We start from the raw sequence: 12,904 nt of genomic DNA, 5'->3' as shown, positions 1-12,904 counted from the left end.
TGGAAAAATCACTTAATTTATTTAACAACATTTCTCAAATAACTTCTATAGGCATAGAACTATTGCACACACTTGAAATCCATCAGCAAATACAAATGCAAAGATCTTTGCCTCATGTAGCTAATATTTTAGTTAAAGGAGGCAGATATAAATGATAAATATAATTAACACACAAATGAACAAATATGTAAATTTTGGTAAGATAGTATTACCTAGTATTATATAGTAGGATAGAAAATGATAAATACCAAGGGGAAAATGCAGAGCAGGGTAAAGGTATGATCCTGGGTAAAATAGGGAGACACAGCAGGAATTTGAGCCAAGATAGGATATGATCTTACCAAGTAATATGTTAAACAAAAGATAGGTTAGACTTCTCTGGAAACTTTATTGAGAGACGTTAAGGTAGACTAAGTGCAGAGAAACCATGGCCATGAATCAGAGCATTTGTTATTATAAAAAGGTCAGCTCTCCCTCAATCTATAGATTCAGTGTGATTCCAAACAAATTCCCAGTAGGCCAAGTGTGCATGCGTATGTGTGGTACATGACAGGCTAAATTTAGACTATGCACGCAAGATCAAGGGTCCTTGATGTTTCTATACATCTTACAAGTAGAGGCACTGACTGCTCTTTGTTCTCAACTATTTTTGCAAAGATGTTTGTATAACAAACAGCCTTGGAGGGGAGGTGGGTGGCAGGATGGTATAATTGGGGGGTGGGCATTACGGAGGGCACATGATGTGATGAGCCTTGGGTATTATATCCAACTGATGAACTATTGAACTCTATGTCCAAAACGAATGTACTATTTGTTGGCGAATTGAATTTAAATTAAAAAAGAACGCCCTTGGAAGATAGAGATAGTGTCTCTTTTTAGAGCAAAAGTAGGCATGTTCACTATTATAAAAGATTTGAGTTCCTTAAGCTTACATCCCACTGTGTGTGCAAGCTTACCTCTGGGTCCACATGCATTGCCCTGTGAAGCTCGTAGACAAGGGACACTGACACAAACATGTTCCTGCTCATACTATTTGCTGTGCTGTGACTAATAAAGTCCTTTGTGTCTTACCTAGGAGGCTCATGTCTCCTGTTATCATTCATGAAACTATGGCAGGTTAACTTTTCAGCTTTCAAGTAGGGTAAAATCTCAGATCCTCTTTGGAAGGGCCAAACCTAGCCAAGTTACTACTGCAGAACAACAAAATGAGTGAACTTGACCTATCATAATTATCATAAAGACATGGTAATGAAGACAATGAGACGCGAGTACTGGGATGTACAATATATCAGTGGAACAAAATAGAAAGCCCACAGATAGATCCACACATCTATAGGTGGCTGAAACAAGATGTAGACTGCGTTCCAGGCCTGTGGGGAAAGGATAGCCTTCTTCCATAGTGATGTTAAAATAATTAGGTAGCCATATGGAATACAAAGAAATGGGAAAATAACACCAGACCCCCTACCTTACACCACATATTTAGAAATCAATTTCATGTATGTTAAAAGCCTAAATATGAAAGGTAAAATAAAAAGCCTTAGAAGATAATATAGAACAATAATTTCAGGACTGTGGATGGAGGGAAGGATTTGCTAAACTTTGCAGGAAAAAGATCTAGCCACAAAATAAAATATTGATAAATTTCTCTGCATTAAAAATAAGAATGTCTTTTTATCCACAGACAACAAAAATAGAGCAAAAAGGCGAGCCGCAAACTAGTAGAGATATTTGCAACACATAAACTGGATAAAAGAGTAGTACACAAATTATATAAAGAACTCCTACATGCCAACAAGAAAAAGATGAGTAAGTAATAGAAAAACAGACACAAATATGTTCCTAGAAGAAGAGGAACCCAGAATGGTGAATCTAGATATGAAGAGATATTAACTTCATTCATAAAAAGGAAAATACATATTAAAACCATAGTGATAAATCATTTTATACCCAACCTTTTGGCAATTGAAGAAGTCTAATATTGGGTGCTGGAGAGGATGTGGAGTAGCAGTACATGGCCAGAGCAAGCATGAATTGGTACGACTGTTTTGGAAAACAATTCAGCATTGTCTAATAACCTGCAGACGTGAATTTCCTATGACACAACACTACCACTCTTAGGTATATATCCTAGAGAAATTCTCGCATATTGTCATCCAGAAATATGTCACAAGAATGTTCACAGCCGCAGAGTTTGGAACAGCAAAAAACTAGAAACAATCCAAATGTTTGCCAACAGAAGAACAGATAAATAAATTGTGATATGTTTACTTGGTAGAATACTAAACATCACAAAGAGAAAACCAAATTAATCACAGCCATGCACAACAACATGGAGGACTCTCTGGAAAACAACGTTGGGTCAACAAAGCAAAATGCAGAAGAAAACATATTTACATAAAGTTCAAAAACATACAAAACTAAACACCACACACATTTTATTTTAGAAACACCTTCTTATGTGGTAAAACTATGACTGAAAGCAAGGGAATGATAACACAAAGTTCGGTATAATTGTGCACCCCCGTGAAGGAGAGAAGGGTTCATGGAGGGGCGGATGGAAGTCTTCCAGGCTAGCGGCAAGGCCGTCCCTCTCTCTCAAACTAGATTGAGGGGAGGGATGTTCATGAGTATGTGCGGTGTCATTATTCTTCATACTCTGCATACATTTTTAAATAGTCTTATGCACTAACTCAAGACTTAATTACAATTTTTAAGAGTTAAAAGCATGAAAAGTAAGATAATGTTATGAAGACAATAAGAGGATAGACCTGTGTGGATGGAAAGACACTGCCCTTTCATTCCAACCTAAAGCAGGGGCCTCTCATCTCTTGCTCGGCTCTGAGCCTTGTGCTTCCAAACACGCAGCCTTTGACCTGTGTCCCCAGAAGAGTAAGTGAAAATGAGCTCATTCGGCACCGGGATGCCGGGAGGTCTGCAGAGAGAAGCCGCTGATCCTGAGCTGTGCTGGTGCCAAGCCTCTTCCCTGCAAGGCTCTAAATCACTGCTTGGAAGCCTGCTGTGCAGTTTCCCATGTGCAGTTTGGTTTGGCCTCATAGATAACCTGAGTAACTCATACGAAACCAGTGCCTTGCCCTATGTGCCTCAGCCCATAGGGGTCAGGAAGAGATGCAGGGAGCATGCAGAGCTGCCTTGCAGGGGCATCAGAAGTTTTAGTGACTTCATAACCCCAAGAGGCACCAGAGAGGAGCAGATAATTTCCTGTTCCAAGCCCTTGCCCATTATTTGAATATCTTTCTGGTCCTCCTCCCAATTGCACTTCTGACAAAACTGAATAGTTTAACCCAAACCTCCTGCAATGGATCCTTCCAGAACATTAAAAAATAAATTTTCACATAAAGTCAAATTTTCCAAGGAACTTTCACATCAATAGACACATTTATCTATTAGCTGCTTTTTGCACTTGTCCAATATCCAAAATAACCAATCAAGAATACCAGGAAGTACAACCAAATTAAAGTGAAAGTATGCCAAACTTACATTTAAGTCACTCCTACCCAGATGTTCAAATTAGGCTTTAACCATCCTCTTTCCCGACATTGCTTTGATCCACAAGATTCAAATCAGACAATAAAAATCACAGTCCAGCTCCCTTAACTAAGAGCATTATTAACAGCACATCCAATTTCAACTCTATGCCATTTATCTGTCTATCTATCTATCTATCTATCTATCTATCTATCTATCTATCTATCTATCTACCTATCTATCTATCTAAGCACCCCTTATATGATGGACTTTTCTAGGCACTAGAGATAAAGTAGGCCCTAGGGAAAAAGCAATTAAAGTGCCTATCTTTATGAAGTTTACATTCCAGTGGTGGAGAAAAACAGTAAATAAATAAATACACAACATGAATAAAGATGAAAAACTGTTGAGGGAAGAGAATAACATGGAGGAAGAAGAACCGTCAATAGAAAGTTAAGATGGGGGAGGGGTTGTGTTTTATATTAGACAGGCAGGTGTATAATAAAGAATTTGGCTGGTCTCTGTCCCAGGTTCCTGGAAGGTGGTTTCTAAGTGATTGGAGCATCTTTGTTATTCACAGTGGTCCTCTTGGGCCACACCTGATAATTTATGTTAATGAGATGACAAGATAGGAGTTGGTTATGCCAGAAAGACCAACTGTGTGATTGGAGGGTTGGACCTGTGAGTAACATGATAATAGCCTGACCTCAGAGGAGGGGAGGAGGCTGGAGATTGAGTCACATGACCAATTTAATTAATCATGCCTACATAATGAATCCCCAATAAAAACCATGGACCCTAAAGCTCAGGTGAGCTCCTCTGGTTGGCAATACTCCGCATCAGTGTCAGGAGGGTGACAATCTTTACTCCATGGGGAAACGACAAAAAAAGCTTCATGTTTGAGACCCTCCCAGACCTTGCCCTATGCATCTCCTTTTGGCTGGCTCTAATTTGTATCCCATTGCTATAATAAAACTGTAACAGTAATAATGCTTTGCTGAGTTCTGAATTGTTCTAGTGAATTGTTGAATCTGTAGGGGGAACTGCTGAATTTGTGGCCAGCTGGTCAGAAGTGAGAATGACCTGGAGACTCTGGAACTCAGCTCATATCTGAAGTGAAGCCAGTCTTGTGGAAATGATAAGTACAAATTTGGTCATGTTGCTTTCTTTATTACATTATCTATATTCTGTTTTTCTTCCACCCCCCCCAATTTTATTGGCTAGAACAGTAAGAGCAATGTAAAATACAAAGGGGATAGCAGATACACTCGACTTATAGCTCCATTTTTTTCACCATTAAACAGCATGCTAGCAATCAGTTTGTCAAAGATACACTGGAAGATTTATTTTGTCTCATTTATGGAATATTTATTAGATTGCCTTAACTTAGAAAAAGAAAGAAATTCATAAGATAAGCCCTAAAAATTTATATCTGGAATGAACTCTCTTAAGTGATGTAGGAGAATAAAACCTTGGTCAAATACAAAAATGTTTCTATGATTTCAGCATCATTAAAAGGTCTGTTTCACAATACAAGATGAAACATTCAACTTAATCAGCAATGGGTTGCAGCTTCTAATGAATTGGTCTTACATAATTAGATTGTCCTGCTTTGTAGTTAAGGTGCAAAGAATGGCTCCCTGGTCATATCTCCAAGTACCATACTCAAACCCATCTTCCAAGATTAACAAAATTCCAATCTTCTTATCGCCATAGGCTTTTTGCCCTGCTGTGTCTCAACTATCCTAGGAGTATACTCATGTTTAAAGAGCCTTCCTGGTTACTCTTACTTCTGCATGGTACCAGAGCCCAGACGTGTTTCACTGAGCCTAGAAGACTCCTCAGTGGCCACTAGAACTTGCTGAATTACAGCTACCACTGTGCCCAAATGGGAGGTCTTGTTCTGATGTCAAAAGCTGGATATTTAAAAGAGGTGTCTTTGATGCTCTCACCCGCTGCCCACAATGGAGTCAGTGCTCAAAGCTGATCCTTCTGAAACTTGTAATTGTCAGACGTGAGGCTAAGACTGAACCTCCAGCTTTGCCAAGGTTTGGCTCCTGGTGCAGATTCCTGCTGAAGCTACATTATAGTTCATCCAGATGACTTTTACAGCCAAGTATGTGTTGTCTAAACATTGGGCTCCGCTCCAAGCCAGAGAATTAGCTCGAGGGTTTCCTTATTAGTTCTCCTTTTCTGTTTTATAATTTATCAAATCGTGCTTTTAAAATATTATTTGTGAGTTCTTATTCTCCTTAAGCTTATTTTGTTATTCTTTTTCTAATTCATTGAGCTGGCTAATGAATTTATTTTTGCTATTCTTTTCATTTTTTTTTTGCATTTTAGATATTATTTATTTTTTTATTCTTATGTTAATCCCCATACATTACATCATTAGTTTTAGATGTAGTGTTCCATGATTCATTGTTTGTGCATAACACCCAGTGCTCCATGCAGAATGTGCCCTCCTCAATACCCATCACCAGGCTAACCCATCCTCCCACCCCCCTCCCCTCTAGAACCCTCAGTTTGTTTTTCAGAGTCCATCATCTCTCATGGTTCGTCTACCCCTCTGATTCCCCCCCCTTCATTCTTCCCCTCCTGCTACCTTCTTCTTCTTTTTTTTTTCTTAACATATATTGCATTATTTGTTTCAGAGGTACAGATCTGAGATTCAACAGTCTTGCACAATTCACAGCGCTTACCAGAACACATACCCTCCCCAGTGTCCAAGATGTCCATCGACAGATGAATGGATAAAGAAGATGTGGTATATATATACAATGGAATATTATGCAGCCATCAAAAGGAATGAGATCTTGCCATTTGCAACGACATGGATGGAACTGGAGGGTATTATGTTGAACGAAATAAGTCAAACAGAGAAAGACATGTATCATATGACCTCACTGATATGAGGAATTCTTAATAGCAGGAAACAAACTGAGGGTTCTTTTCATTTTTTTTAAGACTTTATTTATTTATTTGAGAGACAGAGAGAGCACAAGCAGGGGGAGTGGCAGGCAGAGGGAGAGGGAGAAGCAGGCTTCCCAACGAGCAGGGAGCCCTATGCGTGATTCGATCCCAGGACCCTGGGATCATGACCTAAGCCAAAGGCAGCCGCCTAACCAACTGAGCCACCCAACCAACTGAGCCACCCAGGCGCCCCTCTTTTCTTTGCTTAATAATACAAATATTTACCATCATTAATTTCTTCCTGTGTGTAACTTGACTTCATTCCTTAATTTTGGACATATAGTCTTGACATTATAGTTATTTATTTAAATAGCCAATAATTACACTTTTCATTTCTTCATTGACAAAAAGTATTGTAGGACAGTATCTTGAATGCTCAGTTTTTTATATGTTATTTGTTCTTTTATTATTGATTTATAGTTTTATTTCATTGTGGTAAGTGAATGTGGCCTGTGAAACTTCTATTAACTGGAATTAATAGTTTTTTTTAAAAGCCTAAGCTATGAACAATTTTTGAAAACATTCCAGGAATATTTAAAATGAATGTGTGTCAGGTCCAGGATTCAAAGTAGAATGCAAAGTTATAGAAGGTGGACCCCTTGAGTCTGGGTGGACTCAGTGACTTGCCTCTAATAAGTAGAGCATGAAAAAAAAAAATAGTCACTTTACAGTAGAGGAACTTGACAAACACTACCTTAACTAAGTGACCATGGTCAACATCACCACTCATGTTGATATCACATACCCTCTGATATGATACACCCTTCACCAGTCTGGTATTCTTTCCCAAAATCCATAACCACAGTATAATCATGAGAAAATATCAGACAAACCCAAACCAGTGGACATTTTACAAAATACCTAGCAACACTCTTCAAAGTTGTCAAGGTTTTTGTATTCATTTTTCCAGGCTGCCACAACAAATTACCACAATCTTGGTGGCTTAAAATAGCACATATTCATTCTTTCATAATTTAGGAGGCTAGAAGTCTGAAATTCAAGTGTCAACAGGGTCTCCTCCTTCCAAAGGCTGTAGGAAGAATCCTTCCTCGCTTCTTCCAGCATCTGGTGGCTCCTGGTGTTGCTTGGCTTGGGGCAGCATCTCTCCAATCCCAGCCTCTGTCTTCACGTGGCCTTCTTTCTTATATTTCTGTGTCTCAAATCTTCCTCTCCTTTCTCCTATCAGGACGGCAGTCATTGGATTTAGGGCCCACCCTCAATCCAAAATGATCTTATCCTGAGATCCTTAACTTAATTACATCTGTAAAGACTCTATTTCCAAATAAAGATCACATTCACAGGAACCAGGGGTTAGGGCTTGGACATATCTTTCTGGAATACCCAATTCACTCTACTCCAAGGAGATCGAGAAACTTCACAGATTGCAGGAGACTAAGGAGATATGATGGCTCAATGCGATGTGGGATCCTGCATAGTCCTGGGACAGAAAGGAAACATTAATGGAAAAAGTGGTAAAAATCCAAATAAATTCTGTGGGTTAATTAATAATATTGTAGCAATGTTAGTTTCTTAAATTGTTTAACATCATCTTAATATTGTCTAAACATAATTTCAGTTTTGATCATTATATCATGGCTATGTAAGATGTTCGTTTATATCAGAAGAAGCTAGGGGAAGGGTACATAGGTACATAGGTACATAGGGGAAGGGTACATCTCTCTGTACTATCTTCACACTTCTCTATAAATCTAAAATTATTTGGAATGAAACATTTTTTAAGTAACCAAATTAGACTGTTTTATTAAAAGATAAAGACTCAGATTTTGTTTAAAAATCCAGGTATTAGACAAAATAAAACTGAAAGAAACACTGATATGTGAAAAAAAATGGCAACCATATAAAAGTACATTTTAAGTAAATAATAAAATTAGGGGCCTTAATATGGTTGTCAAAAGAGTTCAATTTAGGGCAAAATCAGTAAATAAAATAATAGGAAGTCATTTACGATGATAAAATATGCAATTCCCATTGAAGACTTAACAATCATAATCATTTGTTATAGACCAAATTATGTAGAATCAGGCAAAAAAGCAAAAAAACCTGTTGGAAATGCTACAAGAGACTAGCAAAACTACAAGAGGGAAGACCTTATCACACTCATCAGTTTTTGACAGATCAAATACACAAAAAAAGAATATGAAAAACTTTAATATTTAGGGGTTTGTATCTGGACATAGAATCACCATGAAATGCAGACTCACGTAAGTATCTGCAACAAGTAGTGTGAATAATATGAGCATTGGTGACATGATTGTTCTCAAGTGGCAAACAATTCTTGATAGAGTTCTAAACTAAGAAAATACTGTCTTCCTTCAACTGACATGCGTTCCTGAAAGTTGTGGTGCCAACTAAGTAGTTAAAAAGTAAATACCTTTACGTTTAAAACAAGTAAGTATCCAGACTCAGGAAACCATAAACAATCCCATAAGAAAAGGCTTCATGGCATGTGCTGTAAGCACAACTGAAGAAAGCTAGCAGAGCATCCCTCCACATGACTTTGTAGGAGCCCCCCAAAATTAATTTTGACAAAATTCCCTACAATTTTTTTTTTTACTTTCTTGATGTATTACCTGTGAGTAGGAAAGAGGGAGCCCCTCAACATGGTTGGGATTTCTCAAGTGGGCACAAGATTTTCTTTTTATGTTTTACGCCTGAAGTTACCTGGGTCTTCTAATTAACAGAATTCTCTAGTTAGGGGATCATTGATGCAATTGACATACCTGTCTTCTTATCATTCTTGGTTGGCACGAATGTGACAGCCCATTACACTCTGTATGCCTTTTACTCTTGAAAACCCTGAAATAGCTCGCAGAGCCAGGCTTTGCCCTAGAGCATCTGCTCTCCACTCCATTCTCCACCATTCTGAATATGACTTCCTGAGCCTGAGATCATGACCTGAGCCAAAATCCAAAAAAATAGAGTCTGACACTTAACTGACTGAGCCACCCAGGCGCCCCAGAATGTGACAGTTTTTGCATTGGGATAGAGATCTGGCCAGAGGCAGCCTCGGTTCTGGGAATGTGCACGCTTTGTCAAATGTTTTCTTTACAGGCTTTGGTGGTGGTACTGAAGTTATTTTGAGCACTGGCCCCTTCCCTGCCTAGAAAGGAAGTTCTCATTACAACTCTGCTGTTGAAATGTCTTGCAAGCCATCTGAGCGAAATGGAAACTGGGTTTGTGGTGGCAGTCAGCTGCTCTCAGGCTGGCATGGACCCATTCCTGAATCACTCGTATGTTAGAGATTTGATTATACCTAAATGCTCCTCATCCCACTTTTACTTCCTGCCTCCTGGATCTGCATAATTGCTCTATTTCCCATAAATGTATTGTTCAGGCAATGCTTTCCTTTCTTTGCTTGAATCATGAGCTGGTTGGTACTTACCCCAGTCTGATCCTTTACCACAATATAGGTAAGAACATCCTTCCATCTTCTCTACTGCTAAAACAAACACTTGTGATTGGAGGAGGACTTGGGATGGAGAGTCTTCATTGGGTTCCTGCTAGCATTTCCCAGATTAATGTCACAGTTAAGACACATCCAAGTATCAAATCCCCTAATGCAAATGTTATCATTTGCTTGAGGGGATGCTCAATGTTATGGTTGGACTGTAGGTGTCTGGGTTCCTAATCCCTTCCAAGGACCCCAGTATTCTGGAGGAGATTGATTGGTTTTCTGAAGGTCCATAGAGATAGATAAAGGAGATACGGAAGCAACTCCTCTACCTCTCAGACTCTATTTTTTTGGATTATTTGTCCAGTTCAAAGGGAATATGAAAGAGAGAGAAACAAATATATAGGCTTTAAATGCCCCCTTGGACCGGAGCTGAAGAGGAAGCTGAGCCAATGTCAGATCCCACCAAGGCCTTGTCAAGGGGCTTTGAGGATCTGGCAAGTGGCCAATGGGACCAACACCTATGACCAGGCTATGGTGTCTCTGTAGCTGAGAGATGGGAGGGACGATCGTTGGAGTTGCTGACATCTCTCTGCAGATCTTAACTGGCTTCAGTGGACAGTGACCATATTAGCATTCACCTGAACAGACCAGACTGTAGCCAGATAATGACAGAGGCAAGCCCCACATACATTTTTAAAAATTATTTTTTAGTGCAAAAATGAGACAATTAAAAAGTCATCCTTGGGCCTGGGTGGTTAAGTTGGTTAAGCGACTACCTTCAGCTCAGGTCATGATCCTGGAGTCCCAGGATCAAGTCCCACATCGGACTCCCTGTTCAGCAGGGAGTCTGCTTCTCCCTCTGACCCTCCCCCCTCTCATGCTCTCTCTCTCTCAAATAAATAAATAAAATCTTTAAAAAATAATAATAAAATAAATAAAATAAAAATACATCCTTCTGGGTTCTTGATACCCATTAATAATATTTAATCCAGAAATATACAGATTTGCTCATCTACCGGCAATTTGATGAAGGTTGTGTTTCTTCATCTAGGCTCTCATTTGCCCTTCACGGTGTTAGGTCATTAGGGCAAGCTTCATGCTGCCCAGGTGGAAACTGAGCCTTCATGAGGTAAAGGGACTCATTCAGAGCCAGGTAAAGAGATTTCTCTCACACATTTAGTCACATAACATCATTCATTGGAGAGCAAGCATGGGATATAGAAAAGAGAGCTTTAATCTGTATAAATATCAAAAGCCAAGTCTTAGATGAATGCCAACTCCTCTGTTTATTCTCATTGCGTAGAGTATCAAATGTTAGAGCTCTATAGGGTATAAAGTCCCAAACACACACACAGAGTTATTCTTTATGAGACCAACGCCCTCCCAGGGTCTTCTGAGTCTTTTAGTTAACTGCACAAGGCAGTCAAATCAACAATGCTGTCTTTCATGCTTGAGCTCTGTAGACAGTCCCTCTCTTCAGCTGTTCATCACTTCAGTGGAAATTCCTCAGGAAACAATGAGACTCAGTACAGCAGCAACCCCCCTGCCTCTGCCAAATCACACACACCCCAAGATAAAAATGCTCAGCAATCTCTGAGAACTTCCTAGGGAAGCAATACAGAGAGGAGCCTTCCCACTTAGATCCCTAGAAAATACTCTCCTCCAGCTCCCCACCCCATGCCCACCAGGGCAGAGTAGGAGCTTGGTCACACCACCTTAGCCCATCTCCTGTAGTACCCGTGTAGCAGACAGTTTGGGGTGCTGTATTAAGTCTAGCTTGATTTAAAAACTGCTCAGGGCTTCAGTGCGGGAAATGAAGCTAATAATGCCTACTGTATTACTCAACAATGACAAACAACCACAGAATCTCAGCAGCATACAATAATAAGCATTTACTTTCACCCATCTATGGTCAGCTAGCTGGGAATTGGCTGACCTAGGCTAGGCTTGGCTGAACAGCTCTGCCTCAAGTTCTGAATCCAGCTGGCTCTACAGTCTGTTCCACGTGTCTTGTTCTGAGCTCCAGGTGGAAGAGGCAGCACCACCCTGGGAGAAATTCTTCTCAATGTGAAGACAAAAGTGCCAGGGAGCATAGCCAACCATACTCTCTGAAACAAGACAAGCACGTTTCAAACCCTTGTTTGCATGATATCTACTATCTTTCCATGGGCCAAAGTAAGTCGTATGGCCAAGCCAAAAGTCAAGGAAGTACAAACCAAAAGTACAGGGAAATAATCTCCTTGTGCATGTCTCATGTGAGAGGCACTGGAAAGTTACATTGCAAAGAGCATGGATCCAGGGAACAATGAAGAATTGGAGCTGAAAAATCAATCTGCCACACTACTTCTTAGGGTTATTGAAAATATTAAATGTAATAATGTATGCAAAGGTGTTGTTGCATAGTCAGCATGCAATGACCATTTGCTTCATTTCATTACACACATTCTGGGGCTACCACTGTCACACTCTGACTGAGGTTTATCCAGGCTGCAGGAGATGCCTGAAATGTGGCCTCCATCAGTTCCTGACCTCACTATATAGGCATGCTCCTCCTTGCTTCAAAAAGTAGAGTCTAATTCTCACCTTTCAGAGTGAAGCTGGCCTAAATGACTTCCCTTGGCCAACAGAGACCTATCAGAAGTAACATTCTGAGTCGGTGGCCAGTTTGTATCAGAGCTATGGCTAAACATCATCTGGATTTGATCTCTTGCCGCAAGCAGGTTGTCTTTGCCAATCCAAAGACTGTGTGAAAGGTGTGATGTCAAGTGTGTGATCTGTGACCCCTACATGCGTCCCTGAACTCTGGTGTGCACATGTGATGAGTGTAATTTTGGCTCTTGCCAGGGGCGCTGTGTGATCTGTGGAAAACCTTTCCTTTGCTGTTGTATTAATAAAGCAGGTGTTTCTTTTGTGGTAAGAGGAAGAAGGAGGAGGAGGAGGAGGAGAAGGAGAAGAAGGAGAAAGAAGAAGAAGAAGAAGAAGAAGAAGAAGAAGAAGAAGAAGAAGAAGAAGAAGAAGAAGAAGAAG

This window comes from Mirounga leonina, unplaced genomic scaffold (genome assembly GCF_011800145.1).
Source record: "Mirounga leonina isolate KUSES-001 unplaced genomic scaffold, KU_Mleo_1.0 Mir_125, whole genome shotgun sequence".
Lineage (NCBI taxonomy): Eukaryota > Metazoa > Chordata > Mammalia > Carnivora > Phocidae > Mirounga > Mirounga leonina.
The sequence above is the reverse complement of the archived record's forward strand: the minus strand, read 5'-3'. Positions refer to the sequence as shown.